This window comes from Suricata suricatta, chromosome 3, assembly GCF_006229205.1.
Source record: "Suricata suricatta isolate VVHF042 chromosome 3, meerkat_22Aug2017_6uvM2_HiC, whole genome shotgun sequence".
NCBI classification, from domain to species: Eukaryota; Metazoa; Chordata; class Mammalia; order Carnivora; family Herpestidae; genus Suricata; species Suricata suricatta.
The window spans coordinates 124,843,250-124,861,827 of NC_043702.1; the positions used below are offsets into that span (position 1 = coordinate 124,843,250).

The following is an 18,578-nucleotide window of genomic DNA, read 5'->3' on the forward strand; positions in this document are numbered from 1 at the left end:
TGTATTCACAAACTAAATTCAAGGGATGTTAATAGTGTATCTGCATATTTATGCTTGTGTCACTTGTCTAATGCTGCATGACAAATAGCCCCAAAACTCACTGGTATATATCAACAATATTTCCCGTGATTCTGAGAGTTGGCTGGGTGCTTCTTCTGCTTCTGTATCTCTGGATTCATTTACGTGATAGTATTCAGCACTTGGAACAGCTCTGGATAGGATCTCTTTTTCCATCTGCTTTCTTACTGTGAGCTTCTTCGCGGTATTATGGTCCCAGGTTTCCAAAAGGCAAGGCCAGTGCACAGGCACACATCAAACCTCAGCTTGTGTCCCAGTTACCAGGTTACGCTGACCAAAGCAAATCACATGGAGAGTCAGTGTTAGAAGGGACTACACACCGGAAATGTATACCAGGAGACATGGTTGAATGGGGGCCATTCCTCTAACAATCTACCACCCATGTACTTGGTAAATTTATGTTTACATATGTATATGTTCATAAATTAACTTCATTTGTGAAAGTGTGGGGTGGGAAGGATACTTCCTTGCCATTTTAAGAACATGTACTTACATTTATTAATAATTTTTATTTGATAATAGCCTTTTATACAATTTTTATTATGAACTGATATTGCATTTTCAATTAAATTTTTTATTAGCTGCATTTTCAATTAAGAAATATTTTTCACAATGAAACTGAGTGAGTAAAGCCAGCATTAGTTTAGGTTCTCTGATACCAGACACGACAGTTGCTTATGAACTCTTAATAAAATTTGAGTAGAGATTCTCTGATTACAAAGAAAATCCATCTTGGGATACTGATTTTATCATTCAGCAGAGAATTGGATTTCCAGAGTTGAGAGGAAGCTTAAAAATTTTTAAGTGTTCTACATTGTAACATACTCAATGGTGAAAGGCTGAAAGCGTTTCCTCTAAAATCAGAAACAAGACAAGGCTGCCCATTCTTGCCACTTTTATTCAATGTAGTATTAGAAGTCTTAGCCAGAGGGGCACCTGGGTGGCTCAGTCGGTTAAGTGTCCAATTTTGGCTTAGGTCATGATCTTGCTGTTTGTGAGTTCAGGTCCTGCATTGGGCTCTCTGCTGTTCTTGCAGAGCCCACTTCGGATACTCTGTCCCTGTCTTGCTCTCTACCCCTCCCCTGCCCACATACACCCACAGGCACGGGGGGGACTCCCACTCTCTCTCTTTCAAAGATATACAAACAAACAAAGAACAAAAAAGAGTCTTAGCCAGACCATTAGACAAGAAGAAGAAATGAAAGACATCCTAATTGGAAAGGAAGAAATAAAACTGCCACTATTTCTAGGTGGCATGACATTATACAGAGAAAAACTTAAATACTGTTTCAAAACTTTTAAAACTAAATAAATAAATTTAAGTTGCAGGATACAAAATCATTACACAAAAATCTGTTGTGTGTACATTAATAAAGGACTATCAGAAAGAGAAATAAAGAAAGCAACCCCACGTATTGTTTCATCAGAAAGAGTAAAATACACTAGAATGAATTTAACCAAGGAAGTGAAAGACCTGTATATTGAAAACTACAAGAAACGACAGTCTCTTCAGTAAATGGTGATGAGAGGACTGGAGAGCCACATGCAGAAGAATGAAACTCTACCACTGTCTGAGACTATACACGGAATTAACTAAAAATGGATTAAAGGCTTGAACATAAGACCTGAAGCCTTAAAACTTCTAGGAGAAAACATAGGCAGGAAGCTCCTTGGACCTAGTTAATCTGTGTTTGTTTTAATTCATCTCAGGGTTCAGGTGGAGTCATTTTATCCCAAGAGATAAAACTTTAGACTCTTAATATACAAGTGATGCAGTTAAATTCATCTTAATGTAAATTTTTCATGGAGGACCATGGATAGATGGTCTCACAATGACTAAAAAGAACTAGTTTTATATCTAGAGAAAAGGGTAATAAAACTTTCTTATAAAATAATCAGACCTATAGTCCTGTGGTATCACAAGATCCAAACTCTAATGACTATTTTACTTTATTTTTTTTAATTAAAAAAAATTTTTTTAATGTTTATTTATTTTTGAGAGACAGAGAGAGCATGAGCATGGGAAGAGCAGAGAGAGAAGGAGACACACAATCCAAAGGAGGCTCTAGGCTCTGAGCTGTCAGCACAGAGTCCAACGCGGGGCTTGAGCTCACTAACTGTGAGATCATGACCTGAGCCCAAGTTGGCTGCTTAAGTGACTGAGCCACCCAGTCGCCCCTCAAATGACTATTTTAGATGGGTCCAGGATCTGGGCCATGGGGAATGGATGCAAAAGAACATATTGTGTAATGTGCCTTCAGTATTTAGAGAAAAATGCAGTTGGAGAAGGAAGACCCAAAACATGGGAAAGATCAAATATTTTGGTTTTTGAAAACCAGGATCCAGGAGTTGAGTATTTCATTTGTTAGGGAAAGTGCTGCGTTAAACAGAATTTGCCTTTAGTGCCCAGAGAAACATGTCACTGTCAGAAGGAGCAGAACTTAATCTCGCCTGTTTGGCTGATGTTTGCAGGTATTTTTGATGAATTGAGCCCGAAGTCAGATCCAAAGACATCCTCCCCACAGAGAGTTGGTGATGGATCAAGGGAACTAAGTGCTATCCGCAGGTTGCAAAGAGCGGGGGCAGGCCCCTTCCAGGCTCTCTCCTCTCCTGACCACCGCGTCACTAATGTGTGGGTGCTGGCAGTGGGCACCAGGCAGCCAGCTCCTCCCTGCCTCCCTCAGGGATGTCTCTGGGTGCTCCTGCCTCTTGCTGGTGTGTCTGCAAACCAAGTGCCTTTCTACAGCTGGCTGTTCCTACCTATTTCTCCCTTCTGATTCTGCGTAACTTGCCATTTTTGTTTGAAGGCACCACTGGTTAATACTAAATTCCTAACAGTAATAGCCACAATTATATCTTGCTTCCATAGATGCCTGGCATGTTTACCGTCTAATCATTATTGGAATGTCACGAAACACCCTTATTGACGTGAGTGTACGGATCAGAAAACAGGCACAAAATGTTTAAGTCTCTAACAAGGGACACTTGGCTTATAGGGGGCTGAGCTGAAACCCAAATTCAGGCAGCCGGTCCCAGAGTCAGTGCTTTACTACCTCTCTCATACCCACCATTTTTGTATTGAACTGGTCCTACAGTGCATAGTTTTTGAAGGCGGTCAGTATTTATAAGTTGTTTAATATTGCCAGTATTTCTCAGTCACTTACAGGACTTAAGCACTCGGACTCAATATGACTACATTAAATTGCATCTATTCATTCTTTTGTTAATAAGCATCTAGAGTTTCTTATGCACCTACTGTGCCCTAGTAGCATGCTAGGCATTCTGTTCAGTAATAATCACATCACAGGAGAATAATCCTATTCTCCTGGTGCTTCCAGGATAATGGAAGGGACACATAACACAAAAATAATATATAATCAAAATTGCTATTAAGATTACAAAGGCAAAGAAAAGTTTGTTACAAGAGAGAAACGAAACTAATTTAGACTGGAGAAGACTTTTCAGAGTGACATTTTAAGCTGAAACTCCAAAAGATTAGTAGGACCTAGCCAGCCAAAGAGGATTGGAAAATTATGCCATACAAGGCCTTTTGTTTCTGGGAAAATGGCGGGCCAGACGTCAGTATTAACCCTTCTGGTGCAAAACATCTGGAATTTCTGGAGACAGTAATTAAAGTCTATTTTTACATGTGTGGCTGAGTTAGTGGGAAAGTAAAAAAAAATTTAGGAGCCAGAAATTATGTGAAAACCTGATTTCTGAGATAGCAGCAAATTCTAAACCTGTATTTGGTTCTTTAGGCATTTGCCAATTTCTGGTGGGCTGGATCTTGGGTTTTTTTGTTTTTTGTTTTTTGGTTTTTTTTAAATAGTTTATTGTCAAGTTGGTTTCCATATAACACCCAGTGCTCTTCCCCACAAGTGCCCTCCTCCAAGTCCATCACCCCCCTTCCCCTTTTCCCCTCCCATTCAACCCTCAGTTTGTTTTCAGTATCCAAGAGTCTCTCATGATTTGCTTCCCTCTCCCTAACTCTTTTTCCCCCTTCTTCCCCCCATGGTCCTCTGTTAAGTTTCTCCTGTTAGACTTATAAGTGAAAACATATGGTATCTGTCCTTCTCTGCCTGACTTATTTCACTTAGCATGACACCCTCGAGTCCCATCCATGTTGCCATGACTCTTGAGGTCCATCCATGTTGCCAGGAATGGCCAGATTTCATTCTTTCTCATTGCCATGTAGTATTCCATTGTATAAATAAACCACATCTTCTTGATCCATTCATCAGTTGATGGACATTTTAGATCTTGGGTTTTAACAGGCCTCATGCAGAAGGCAAATTCTCTGTCAATAAGTGAAGTAGGGGGAAAAATCCATCCTTTCCATATACCTCTTCTTCCAAGAGTAAAACAGTTGGAATAATTGCCTATCTTAGCTTTGGTGCTTGAGTAAGTGGCAGTTGTAAGTATCAGTTACATTCTTTTATATGAAAATGTATTTCGGGGGGCACCTGGGTGGCTCAGTTGGTTGGGCGTCCGGCTTCAGCTCAGGTCATGATCTCGCGGTTCATGGGTTTGAGCCCCGTGTCGGGCTCTGTGCTGACAGCTCAGAGCCTGGAGCCTGCTTCAGATTCTGTGTCTCCCTCTCTCTCTGACCCTCCCCTGCTCGTGCTGTCTCTCTCTGTCTCTCAAAAATAAATAAAAAACATTAAAAATTAAAAAATAATATATATTTCAGGGCACTTGCGTGGCTGAGTTGGTTAAGCATCTGACTTCAGCTCAGGTCATGGGTTCAAGTCCCACGTCAGGCTCTGTGCTGATAGCTCAGAGCCTGGAACCTGCTTCAGATTCTGTGTGTCCATCTCTCTCTGCCCCTCCTCTGCTCATTCTCTGTCTCTCTCAAAAAAAAAAAAAAGAAAAGAAATAAACATTAAAAGAAATTTAAAAAAAAGAAAGTATATTTCATGGTAAAAGGAAAATATATATTATGGCTTAAAACAATTAATTTTTATAGAGGAAATACTATGTGATAAGACCCTTACACAGAAAAGCATTTGCCCTTTTCAAGGAACTGAAAGGCTGGTACAGACGAAACAAAATAAGTGCTGGCAAATGAGGTTGAAGATGAAGCCAGGGACCAGATTTTTGCAAGGCCTCAAAGCCTTTGATTGGGATTTTGGATTTGAACCTAAGTACAAGGCAAATCTTTTGAAGGATTTTCAGAATATTATCTGTCTTATTGAGAAAGAACAGATTGAGAACATGTAAAAGTAGGGAGCTACTCTAAAGGTAGAGGTGGAGATTACTACAGCAGTAATTCGGGTGAAAAGTGGATTGGCTTGAATTAGAGGAAATTGGAAGAAAGCAAATATATACTTTGAAAGTAAAACCTGCTGATAGTGGCACATGGGTGGCTCGGTCGGTTAAGGGTCCGACTTCAGCTCAGGTCATGATTTCATGGTTCCTGGGTTTGAGTTCTACATCAGGTTTTGTGTAGACAGCCTGGAGCCTGCTTCGATTCTGTGTCTCCCTCTCCTTCTGTCCCTTGCTCACTCTTTCTCTCTCTCACTCTCTCTCAAAAATAAACAAACATAAAAAAAAAAACCTGCTGTTAAGTTGAATGGGGATTTAGGAGTAAGATATGTGGGTTATTCCTTAGGATCTCGTTTGAATAATTGTTTGTCCAGATGTCTTTTTCTAAGATGACAAAGTCAGAAGGATATATGGAAGAGAAGATAACAAATTTGGTTTTAGAAATGTAGGGGTTTGAAATTATTAATTTTGACAAGTAAGAAATCCAGGGAGAGACAGTACCACTATTTGATATAATGTAAATGAAGAAATTTTAAAATATTTATTTATTTATAAATATTTATATTCATTTATGTAAAATAATTAAGTAAATAAATAAAATTTTTATAAGCTTATTTATTTTGAAAGTGAGAGCATGCAAACAAGTAGAGGAGGGGCAGAAAGTGTGTAGCCTGACACGGGGCTCGAACCCACAAACCACGAGATCCTGAACTGAGCCAAAGTTGGATGAAAACTGCCTGAGCCACCCAGGCGCCCCAATAAAAAATATTTTTATATTGTTGAACTCACATTTGACTAAGCCAGTGTGTAAGTATAATGGCAATTTACCTTTTATAGGCAATTAATTTTATAGTAAGTTTCATTGGCAGGCAAACTTGTTAAGAAGTAGAATTTCATTGTAATAAATACTCCAGTTAAATTCACATCCCTAGGATGTAAGAGTTGGGTATATTTGCAGATGAAATGTAATAATCTGGGAAAGACACTGTGGCAGTGATTAGCTAATTGTTCACCAAAGCTATTTTCCCTTTCCTGCTAAGACAACTTGGACTACATTTCATAGCCTTCTCTGCAGTTAGATGTAGCTATGGGACTGTGTCTGCGCAGAGGAAGGAGAGTAAAAGTGATGTGCATTCCTTCCTTTGGTCTGTTTGCTTGCAGGAAATCTCCCACAGAGCCTTCATGTTCTCTCTCTACCCCTTGTGCTAGCTGGCTATTTGCATCCGAAGGGACTGTGGAAACCACAGGTTGAAGACGATAAAATCTCCATCAGTCAGAGTTCCTAAATGGTTACATACTTCAGAGGCCCCAACCCCACCCTCCTGCTATCTAAACTTTGTATGATTCAAAAAATGAACTTCTGGGGGTGCCTGGGTGCCAGAGGCGGTTAAGCATCTGACGCTTGGTTTTGGCTCAGGTCATGATCTCATGGGCTCTGTGCTGAGCATGTGGAACCTGCTTGGGTTCTCTCCCTCCTCTCTCTCCCTGTCTCCAGCTCATATGTGCACGCTCTCTCAAAATAAATAAATAAATTTTTAAAAAATAACTTACTTTAAATTATCAGGATTCTGTGATTTAACTACTGCAGCAGCTCACATCGCGTTAAAGGAGGATGTTAATTTTCTTTCAAGGTAATTCCAAGGACCTAAGTTCATTCCCGTTCATTTCTTTTTCAAACCATGTAAGTTTGCTGCCATAAGTGACCAGGCAATTTGAGTAGATTACAACGTTAGGAGGTTTGTAAAGGAGTGAGGAGATAGAAGATGCTTGAGGTAGGAGAAAGGATTTGAAGGATATAATTGCTTCCTCTTCTCCACATAAGATAATCATCACTCCCCCTCTGCCTGGCCCAGTCATTCATTTCAAAGATTCACAGTCCTGCAGGCTGCTTTTTTGCACCTGCTAATGGCATCGCTGTCGCAAAGCAGAGTTGGTGAAGACCTTGATCACCATTCCCTTCTTACCTAATTTAACACAAATCCTCAAACTTAACACCCTGAGATGCAAAATAACCATCGCATTAAAACTGAGAAATAGCTCTTCTTTTTTTATGGATCTGATAACAGATGTCAAAAGATCTCTCATGGGAAACACTTTTGGGAGACCTGCAAAATGTGTCAGAAGGTCTGCCCGTCGCTGGTAGGACAGGTTGAAGTCAGAACATACCCCCTGGGAATCTTTGGCCAATAGAGCTATTTTGGCCATGATAGCTATTCTTACGTTGTTTTCTTATTACTTATTTCTCAGTCTCCCTTGCTGACCCTTCAGGGAAGGTAGAAGGTAAATTCCCTTCCCTGTGCTGAATGTCCGTGCACTTTCTGGCACAGCGGTATTCTAAGCACCTGGTAACCTCCTGACAGAACCAGGTGACGGCTGGAAGTAGCGTGCATGGTGTGTCTGACTGACATGAACAGTGCTCCTTGTAGAATGCATTTTCTGCATCATTTCTTTTTATCCACGTCAACAGTGTGCCTTTAACATTAGGTCATTATTGGGCAGTTGAAAGTATTTTTTGATGAAAACCTTCATTACGATAATGTTTGTTGTATAAGGAATTTACCTAAATGTATGTCCCTCTGATGAATGTATCTTCAGTTGAGTACTCTCAACAAAACTATGAGGTTATTTCTTATGATGGGTAGAGTTTATAATTATGCAAGAATTAGGCAAATAGCACACACACAGGGACAGATTGGGCACATGCCCTGCCCCCCACCCTCCCCCACCCCCCACAGGAACTTTAAAGCAGTACATTCTGCCCTGGGGATGACTGCCTCTGCTTTACTCTGGTGGCATATGGCTAGGCTTGGGCAAGCAGATGTCTGCACCTAATTGGGCATGTACTGTCTGTCTCAGTTCAGGTGCTTGGCCAAGCTGATGTTTACAGCTGCGCTGTGGGTGAAATTCTAAAGATACAGCAGTTTACTCAGAATCCACTGTACCTCTAACCTAAAATGCGGTATTGTTGGCTTCTGCAATTGTTTTCTTTTCCAGTCTGTGATAGCAAAACCTATTCTCACAGGGATTGGGATAAAGTGGAGATTCAGTTCTAAATTGTCATAAGTGAAGTTAAAAAAGCTTTTGGTCTGTGTGGTCTTAGGTGGCAGAAATGTAACTATAAGTAAGCTCCAATTTCTTCTAGGCACACTATGCCTAGCCATGGTGAATGGATGGTTCCGTCATGGAAGTGGGTTTATCAGTCCCTTTGACCCTTTGGAAAACTAGCAGAAGATGCTATTTAATAAAACTCTTTCCAAGGAATTTCTAACTAGCTAGGTTAAATTTGCTTTTGGTAGTGTAGCATAGGGACTTGAATCTTGATAGTGATTGCATTTAAATACACTGGAAAAGCTTGAAATGTGATAAAATACCTCTTGTTTTACACAGCTATTCCCTCTTGGAAATCACAGAAAACCTGGGGCAAAATGCATGATGTTTGGTAATTATAACTGAGGAAAGCTTAGCCACTGTACTAGTCAGGCCAAATCTAGGAATATCTGTATATTCACAGTCCGTTTTGTCTGAAGGGATCCTACTATATCCTACCCTCCTGAGGGTATCAACTCACAGTTGATATGTATTACTTGACCTTAGTATTTGCATCTGACCTAGAGCAGTCAGGCTGTTTGGAGTCTGACCCATTAAATGACCTGGTACAGGTACTTTATATCCAACTCATAGTGGTGACATAACGGACTGATCAGATCCTCTCTTTTAGGAAATTTTAAATTCGAGGTAGAGAGAATTATTTGATAGGAACAGAAGTCAAATACTTAACCAGAAAAAAAAAACAGGTAGACAAAGATGAGTCAGTAGAAGTCATGAGTAAGCAAGAGTGATAAATAAGTAAAAGCTAAGTCATGACATTTTCAAAAAGTGTGCACGTGGGCCTACAGCAACTTTACTTCATGTCTGCAGGGAAGAGGATGCTCAAAAAATTACCACTGCCGGAGGTGTAAGGAACTAACCGCAATTTTACACATCTGTCTAGTCCTGGACAGCTTGAAGTTACAACTTGAGTTCTCCATCTGTGTTCCTGTACTTTGCATGAGGCCCAGTTCAGCTGCTTTCCATGAATTCCCATGAGGCCTAGCAACCCTGCTCCTCATTTTCATGGGAAGGAAGCCTATGAGAACGTCCCTTCTGATACTCTTTTCCTACACACACAACCACACGGTTACTAGAGATAACTTGAGTCAGTCTCTATTCTTTGTAGCCAAAGGATCCTAATTTACACAACTGCCCTGTAAGTTCAACTCTTATTACTGTTTTGGTCGTGCAACCAAGGTGAGGGCTGCGGAACAACAGCAGTTTTACACCCATGTCATGAGTGTCCAGACTTTGAACAGGAAAGGCAGTTTACCTCTGTTGTTTAAGAAAGTTGACGGGGTTCAGGGAGGGCCCAAAGAAACATGGGTAACGCTGATGACATAACATGACATTGGAGGAGACTACATGAAAATATGCATTTAGCAAAAAAGCGTAGCAACAGTAGTTTTTTTTTTTCTTTTCTCTCTGTTAAATTATGAATTCCTGAGGCACTCCTGGTATGCCTCACCAATGGCCAGGAGGGGGCTTTGCACACGTAGGTGAAGCACATGATGTGGCCCAGCCAATGGTTTGTCTTGTTTAGTATCAGCTTTGAATTGGCTGGTAAAAATATGCTTGTAGGCAGACTAAACTGTGAACTGAAAGAGACATGAATCAGAGATAAGAGTAGGATTTCCAGAAGTTTCTGGGGGAGGTAGATATAGACAGTGCAAAATAGTCTAGAAACTACATGAGCAGATTTCAAAGAGCCAGATCAGAAACTGCCTTCCTCCTTCAGGGTGCGAAGGACCAGAACATGCTGTTATCATCAGGAGCATCTGCAGCACACGGCGCCGCGTAGCCTGTGGCCAGAGAGCATGATGTAAGGAGTGGGTAGTGGGGGAGAACTGGCAAAAAATAAATTCTGGATTCTAGTTTTAAAATGGCAGAGCACATATACATTATCTTCCATCTCTCTCACAAAGCATGCTCCTGCACTTGGAGAACAAAAAGAAGAAACATGAGCCCCATCTTTAAAGACACTACGAGATGTGCAACCCCCAACCGCAGTTATGCAATGCGGAACAGACAAAGCCAGTGGGAGAAAGATATCCACAGCTGCGCATCTCAGACAAACCAACGATGCCCAGTTTAGACTAATGGGAGCCCGGGCGGGGCTGGCGGCAAGAGCTGCCTTGGCCCTGATTAGGCAGAAAGAGGAAGCAGGGTAATGGGCTGAGTGCAGAATCACATGGACAAGATTGAAACCACGGGCAAAAGCGTACCAGGAAAACACAAACAATAAAGGAGGATTGCATCTTTAATATCAGACATGATTGGATTTGGAGGAAAAAGCTTTAAATAAGGCAAAGAAGGATGATTCATAATAGCAATATGCTACTACCATCTATAAGGGAAAAGCCACAGGAAATATGAAGAGAAATACTTCCATGATGGTGGTAGGAAAATATTAGTTCACTTCTTTTAGTGCAAGAGGTCAGAAAAAGAAAACCTGAATAAAAATAATAAATAAAGCAAATATTTGGTATTTGTCACTTTGTGTTCTAAAAGGTAAGAAGAGACCTTTTTAAATGCTGAATAAAACATTCACAAAAATAGATCATAAAGGAAATTGAATGAATTTCAGAAGGTGAAAGGAAGGCAAAGAGTGTTCTCTAATCTTATTACAATAAAACTAAAAATTAAGAATGTTCTAATTATTTGAACACTTAAAATTATTTATTTAATTTTTTAAATATTTACTTAATTTTGAGAGAGATAGACAGAGAGTGAACCGTGGAGGGGCAGAGAGAGAGGGAGACACAGAATCTGAAGCAGGCTCCAGGCTCTGAGCTGTCAGCACAGAGCCCAACGTGGGGCTTGAACTCACAGACTGTGAGATCATGACCTGAGCTGAAGTGGATGCTCAACCGACTGAGCCATCCAGGCCCCCCCTAAGATTTTTTGTTTAAACAACTCTTGGATCACAGAGGAAACCAAAGAGGATATAGAAAAATCTAGAGAAAATGGAATGGAAACGCAATGGACAGAGCGAAAGCAAAGTTCAGAAGCACCTCTCTTACTGAAGAAAGAAAATAACTAACTCAAAAAGTTAGAGGGAGGCACCTGGGTGGCTCAATCAGTTAAGCATCTGACTTCGGCTCAGGTCATGACCAGTTGGTGAATTTGAGCCCCACATCGTCGCGGGTTCTGTGCTGACAGCTCAGAGCCTGGAGCCTGCTTCAGATTCTGTGTCTCCCTCTCTCTCTGCTCCTCCCCTGCTTGCTCTCTCTCTCTCTCAAAAATAAATAAACATTTAAAAATTTAAAAAAAAGAGAAATGACCAAAAAAACAAACTTTAAACAGTAAAGTAGGAGTAAAGATAAAAGTTAGTGGACTGGAAAAAGGAAAATTGATCAGACTAATAAAAAGCTAGTTTTTTTAAATAAATAGGCAGATCTTTAGCTAACCTAATAAAATTAGAAAGTAGGTGGGGAAGATAGCATAGATAAGAAATATGCATGGGGAAGTGGTAGAAAAAGAAAAGAGAAAGAGAATCATAAACTGTTTTGCTCAATCCTATACAAATTAATTTGAGAACCTGCAAGAAGGATGATTCCTCAGGGAAAACAGAAATGATCAGTAGTTGTCTCAGATAATTAGAAAATCTAAACTATCACAGAATAATTTCCACCCCAACCCCCAGCCCCCTTCAGAAAAGCCTGAGAGACGCCCAGGTGATTAAACAGGGGACTGCTATCAGTTTCTCAGGAACAGATAGCCAATCTTCTCAAATATATGTGCCTTAATAAATAAGCATGGATATCTCTGAGAAGAGATAAAAACCCACCGACCATTTTTAGACCTAAGGAATGGACTTAGGACTAAGGGGCAGTATTGGAAGCAAGTCATAACTTTTTCCTACCTATCTTTTCTTTCTATTTTATATCATATGTGTTTATTACTTACCCATGTGTGAGGAATTTAGAATATATTTGTTTTGCATTTGGACAGGTTCACAAAACCATTTGGCTTTTATTATTTTGTTTTGTTTCCCTTAATTTGTTTTTGGTAGGCAAACATGTTTAAATGGCCCCCTTCCAGATGTCCCACCTTAATCCTGGGAACCTGCGAATATTATGAGATCTGACTTCTGTGATTAAGTTATGGTCTATAGCACAGTTGACCTTATAATAGGGAGATTATCCTGGGTTTTTTGAGTGAACCTGACCTCGCCCTAAGAGACTTGGCTTTGGCTGAAGGCAGAAGGGCAGTCGAGGAGATAGGAAGTATGAGACGGCATTCCTGTGCAGTTGTGGCTTTGAGGATGGAGGAGATCACAGGGGAAGGAAGGAGGAGCTAAGGGCAGCCCCTCACCCGCCCAGTCGACAGCAGAGAAGGAAACAGTATTTCATTCCTACAGCTGCAAGCTCCTCCCCAGAGCCTTTGGATAAGAGCCCGGCCTGCCAAGCATCTTGATTTCAGTCTTGTGAGACCCTGAGCCAGGTCCAGCAGGCCCTCCCTCGACTCCTGACTGCGGGGACTGTGGGATAATAAATGGGGATTGTTTTCAGCCATTAAGTTTAAGGTAATTTGTTATAGAGTCACAGAAACGGAGTAAAATTCTATTTTAGAACCTCCATGCAGGGGAATCTGGGAGGCCCAATCGGTTAAGCCCCGAGTTGCGTTATGTGCTGCCAGCAGAGAGCCTGCTTGAGATTCTCTCTCTCCCCCTCCCCCACTCACTCATGCTCTCTCGCTTTCTCAAATAAATATTTTTTTAAAGTTTATTTTTTATTTAAAAAAATTTTTTTAATGTTTTATTTATTTTTGATACAGAGAGAGACAGAGCATGAGAGGGGGAGGGGCAGAGAGAGAAGGAGACACAGAACCGGAAGCAGGCTCCAGGCTCTGAGCTAGCTGCCAGCACAGAGCCTGACGCGGGGCTCGAACCCATGAACGTGAGATCTGACCTGAGCCGAAGTTGGAGGCTCAACCGACTGAGCCACCCAGGCGCCCCTAAAAAGTTTTTTTTAAAAAAGAAAAACCCTCCGTCTGTGTGGGTTTTATGGGGACTTGAGGACAGGAGCCATGTTCCCTCCAGTGGGACATAGTGGGATGGTGCAAATTAGCCTCCCAGCCCGTGATACAGGGGCCTCGCACCTAGTCAGGGGCTGCATGTTCTCATTAAGTAAACTACGCTCTGCTGTATTTTCATTATTTTCTCCAATTGTGGAGAAGTCCCATTTTATGATCTTAATGAGAGAATAAATTTTTTATACCTATCTTGTTTTTTTGTCCTCGCTAAAATCATAGTATTAATGATGTGGGGCGGGGGCGGGGCTGGGTAGCTCAGTTGGTTGAGTGTCCAACTCTTGATTTTGTCTCAGGTCATGATCTCACGATTCTGGGATGGAGCCCAGTAAGAAACCTGCTTGGGATTCTCTCTCTCACTCTGCCGCTGTCCCACTCACTCCAGTATGCTCACTCTCTCACTCTCACTTTCTCTCTCTCTTCTCTAAAAGAAAAGAAAAAAAATAAAAGGAAAGCATTTTTTGACATTTTGATTTTAAATTATGTTTTGAGTGAAGAAGTTGAATTTTTTCCTTTGGATATCTTAGCAAATTAACTCCTACCTGCCTAAAACTTTTTGGGTGTATCTGATTTAGATTTTAAATTTGTCATCAGAACAGTTTTTGATCCTGATAGCACAGCTAAATGACACTGTAATTCTTTGACTACTTGAGTTTTTAAGAGTTTGGTTCCAATGCCAGTTTTATCCAAGACCAAATAAAGATCATTTACCTTTAAAGTTGTCAGACACTAGAACTTGACTTTCAGTTAATTATTTGAGTTTAGTGGTATGAGAATTGGATATTTAATTTTCATTTAATTAATTACACCTTTTTACCTTTTACCTGGAAATGTTAACTCTGAGAACTGCAGAAAAGAAATATATCTGTCAGAGGGCGTAGGGGGATTCCAGAATGTGGAGAATTGCTTCTGGAGTCTCTGTCACTTCAGATTCTGAAAAGAAAAGCACAGAACAGTTTCAGGCAAGTCAGTGTCAGAAGCCGAAGTGTATAAGCATCATCAGCAGGTACAATATCACATATGAGTCTCTGATACTGAGTTTTGATGCATTTTCTTTCTATTAAGTTACATTGTCCGATCTTCTTTTTCTAGACAATTCCCGGATCTTGTTATAAGCCCGTTGAGGTCAGGAAATGCTTCCACCTCATATACAGAACACTACTGGGCAGGGGCACCTGGGCTGCTCAGCCGGATAAGCATCCGGCTTCGGCTCAAGTCATGATCTCACACTTTGTGGTTTCAAGCCACGCGTCAGGTTCTGTGTTGACAGCTAGCTCAGAGCCTGGAGCCTGCTTCAGATTCTGTGTCTCCCTCCCTCTCTGACCCTCCCCTGCTCGTGCTGTCTCTCAAAAATAAATAAAAAACAGAAAAAAAATTTTTTTTAATACACCACTGGGCAATGTGTTATAAAAAGTTTATCTCTGATAGATGTGACACCCACAAGGAAAAACTTTAACAACTGATTTTAATGGCTGTACAGGGTGTGACTAGCAGACAGAACAGAGAGTTTCTATTTTGCTTTGACAATCACATTTCTTTAAAGAATATATTGGTCCTCTTTAGCAGAAATTTGTTATTTTGCTTTATGAAATGAAGTTAAATTTTTTTAATGAGATGTTTCCAAAATGAACGGAACTATATTACTGCTAATTCTATTGTGGATTGAGACATTTACAGCAGCAATAATTATATTATTATACTTATATTAATTATATTATCTGTGCCAAAATATATTAAATGGCTTTATTCCTGGTGCCTGAATTATGGAAAGGTAATAATATATATAAGAATGCTGTTTGAAATAAAGCAGACATTTTTCTTAAAGTCCAGGAATATTTTTATGTAATCAAATACATCGTATACTGTGTCTTTATAGATACTGATTTAAAAGAAATTTCCTCGGGTGGGCTCAGATTTTAGAATTATGAGTAACTCATGAGTGCCATGCTCCTAGGTCTCAACTCAAAGGCTAGCTTTGCTCCAAAGCCCAAACCTGACCATGGTAGATTATTTTCAGAGATAACTCTTGATGAACTTTGCTAAAGGGAGGGAGGAATGGTACAGATCACGCTAAAGTCGTGCTTGGCTTTTTCCTACGTTTAGGGTTTTCCTCAGGCATATTTACCTTGTGAATAATGCTTCTCATAGGCCAGATATAAAAAGGTTAGTTTGCCGGCTGAGCCCTCCACCAAATAACAGCTGTGTCAGAGGTATGCTGACAATCAGTAGCCGTGGTGGCCACAAAACTTGTGGGAACATAAGTTGGAAGGTGTTGTGAATGTCTCGTCGTGGGCTGCCCATGGTGAATCCAGCATCAGCACGCCATAGTTTGCTTTCAGTCATTTGGATCTCTGGTGCTTTGGGGCAGTATCGCAAATAGGTGGGGTAATGGGCTTATTTAATAGATTTCCAGCACACAAATACAAAGTGTCAGTTTTATTATGATAACAATATTGATGGCTTTTTTTTTTTTCTATTTTTTTGGTCGCTGCTTTCATGAATGAATTACTTGGTGGGAAAGCAAGTAATACACTTCCTGACCTACGGTAACATTTGTGTTAAAGCTGAAAAATGTCAGACGGGTGCTCTTATTTATAAAACATTAGGGGTAGAGCAAAGACCTTTCATTGTAAAAAGTGAGATGATTCCTTTAGAAACCATATAAATTACTGAAGGGAATGACACCAAGAATATGCTTTGGATGAATAGATGCCAACTGCCCACCTCATTAGATGATTACTATTCTAAATATTTTTCCATTAGCTAGTTTCAGCTCAGGAAATAGATTAGACCCTTAATGGCCTAAGCAACCAGGAAATGAGCAATGTATTTATAGAGTCCACCAGTGAATTTGAAATAAAACTTCTTGCCTATTAAAAATTCTGACTAGGGGCGCCTGAGTGACTCAGTCAGTTAAGTGTCCTTATCTTGATTTCAGTTCAAGTCATGATTTCATGATTCCTAAGTTCGAGCCCCACATCAAGCTATAGGCTGACAGTAGAATTCTTGGAATTCCTGCTTAGAATTCTCTCTCCCTCCCTCTCTCTGACCCTCCCCTGCTTGCACTCCTGCACTCTCAAAAAATAAATAAACTTTAAAAATTCTGACTACAATACTCAATATAAATTTTTTTAATCATTTAAAAAATGTTTCTCCCTCCTCTCCCACCCCAACCCTTTTTAAGATCTGATATTCTCAATAAAGAGAATAAATTGCCTAAAATCATATTTTGAGGAAAACCTGGTTTCGTATTAACTATGGGGTATAAAATTACCATTGAGTCTAGGCCATATATTTTGATGATAGAGACTAATCCATTTCTGGTCTTGTCTTGAGAGTCTGTAGCAATTCAAAATCAGGGTGGCTATCATGGACCATGCTGATGGCCCCATTCAGGCTTAGATTTTTTCCAGTCTAAGTAGTGCTGGAGGAAGTGTATTCCCACCTTATTTAGCCATAATGGCTTAGCTGTGCCTTGTAGAAGCCTGAGAATGGCTATGTCTTATACACAAACCAAAGGTACAGTAGGCTTTGGTTTCCATTAGGGCCCTTGCTTAAGAGTCCAGAGGGCTGATTCCCATCTTAACTTTGCTGTTGAACAGCTCCATTTGGGGCCTTTGACATAAGCAGTTGAGTTAGAGAATCCCTAAAGGCCTGTGGGACCCTTACATCACATGAGTCTAAGTTCTACCTGTGACTTCATAGAGTCCTGAAGTAAGTATTTCATTCCCTTTCTGTGCACCTGCTAAACAAAGGCTCTCGAGGACTTTAAAAGCAGTGAAAAGAAAGACCCAAATCAAAGACATTTTAAAATGGACTGGGGTCAGGGGTGCCTGGGTGGCTTAGTCGATTAAGCATCCAATTCTTGGCTTTGGCTCAGGTCATGATCTCATGGTTTGTGAGTTCGAGCCCCACATTGGGCTATGCACTGGCAGCACAGAGCCTGCTTGGGATTCTTTCTCCCTCTCTCTCGCTTCCTCTCCCGCACTCATACTGTCTCTGTCTCTCTCAAAGTAGATAACTAAACTTAAAAAAAATAAAAATAATAGAATGGACTGAGATTATATTTGTGTTTCAATGGAGAATACGTGATTAATACATTTACTTTCATTATGTGTAGAAATTTCTTTCATTTTCTTCTGGAGCCTACTGATAAAAATCTGGGTTTCTTAAGTTTCTCAGTCTGATACTCCATAGATATTTAGCACTCTACTCAGTGCATAGGAGACACTCAGTAACTATGTGTTTTCTCAAACTTCACCAAAGTACCACTTGAAAAAGTGAGATTGTATCAACTGCCTTTTTTATTTGAATTGTTTCTAAGCCTATTTTTAATAATAGATGGATATTCCTGCAATGGCCCTTTTTTATTTGTTTATACTAAAAAGCCCAGGATAAATACATAGGACAAACTTTCCAAATACAAAACTGTAAAACATCCTCAACACACCCTTCTTCCCGCCATTTAACAGGAAGTCAGGTTAATCAAGTGCTATAACCCATCAGTCTTAGAAGCCAGGTGGTTCTGTCCACCTGCCCAGGGAGGTTCAGTTTGCCCGCTGTCACCTCCTGCAGGGCTCCACCAGCAACACATGCCCCTGGGAAGGAAACACTGACTTTGTTCAAAGCTGAGAAGCCATAGCAATTACTTCTCTAGCTCCTGTTCTGCAGGAAATCCCAGGGACTGAGATCTGCAATTTGTGAGGCTTTGGTTTGTCACACTAAGCCACACCCCCCAAAATGCATTACTTCTTTCCCAGTGGTTTTGCTTCTTCTTCCTTCTTACGCTTTCTCCTTTTGTCTTCCCTTCAGTTTTTAAAAATGAAATTTATTTTTACTTTTTAAGTTGCATAAACCCTAGACTCTGGTTTCCTCATCTGTAAATCAGGAACTAGATAATATCTCTAAAGCCATTGCCCATACTTCATGAACCCTTGGGAGTATATATTTGTGAATAAACAAAATTGTCATCTTTTTAATGCTAAATTTATCAACAAATCATGGGTTGGAAATGTATGTTGGCAGCAACTTTGCTTCTGCCTTTTCAGGTTCTGTGTCTCAGGGCCTATGAATTAAGGTGACAAAAGGCTGGGGCACCTGCATGGCTCCAT

At 40.4% G+C, this 18,578-nt stretch overlaps 1 protein-coding gene and 1 long non-coding RNA gene across 10 annotated transcripts in view; one reads left to right on the forward strand and one right to left on the reverse strand.

Annotated features, from left to right (window-relative positions):
- The window catches only part of RABGAP1L (RAB GTPase activating protein 1 like), a 719,423-nt gene that overhangs the window by 583,478 nt on the left and 117,367 nt on the right, over nt 1-18,578 (forward strand). The gene's annotated exons all lie outside the window — the stretch shown is intronic.
- LOC115288095 lies at nt 24-17,096 on the reverse strand. 2 transcript variants are annotated; one of them, XR_003906805.1, is made up of 4 exons: nt 16,913-17,096; nt 16,742-16,806; nt 14,292-14,400; nt 24-348 (listed from the first exon to the last, which is right to left on the reverse strand). It is a non-coding gene; the product is annotated as an uncharacterized LOC115288095 (long non-coding RNA). The 2 variants fall into 2 exon arrangements; XR_003906804.1 differs by having other exon boundaries at nt 14,285-14,400.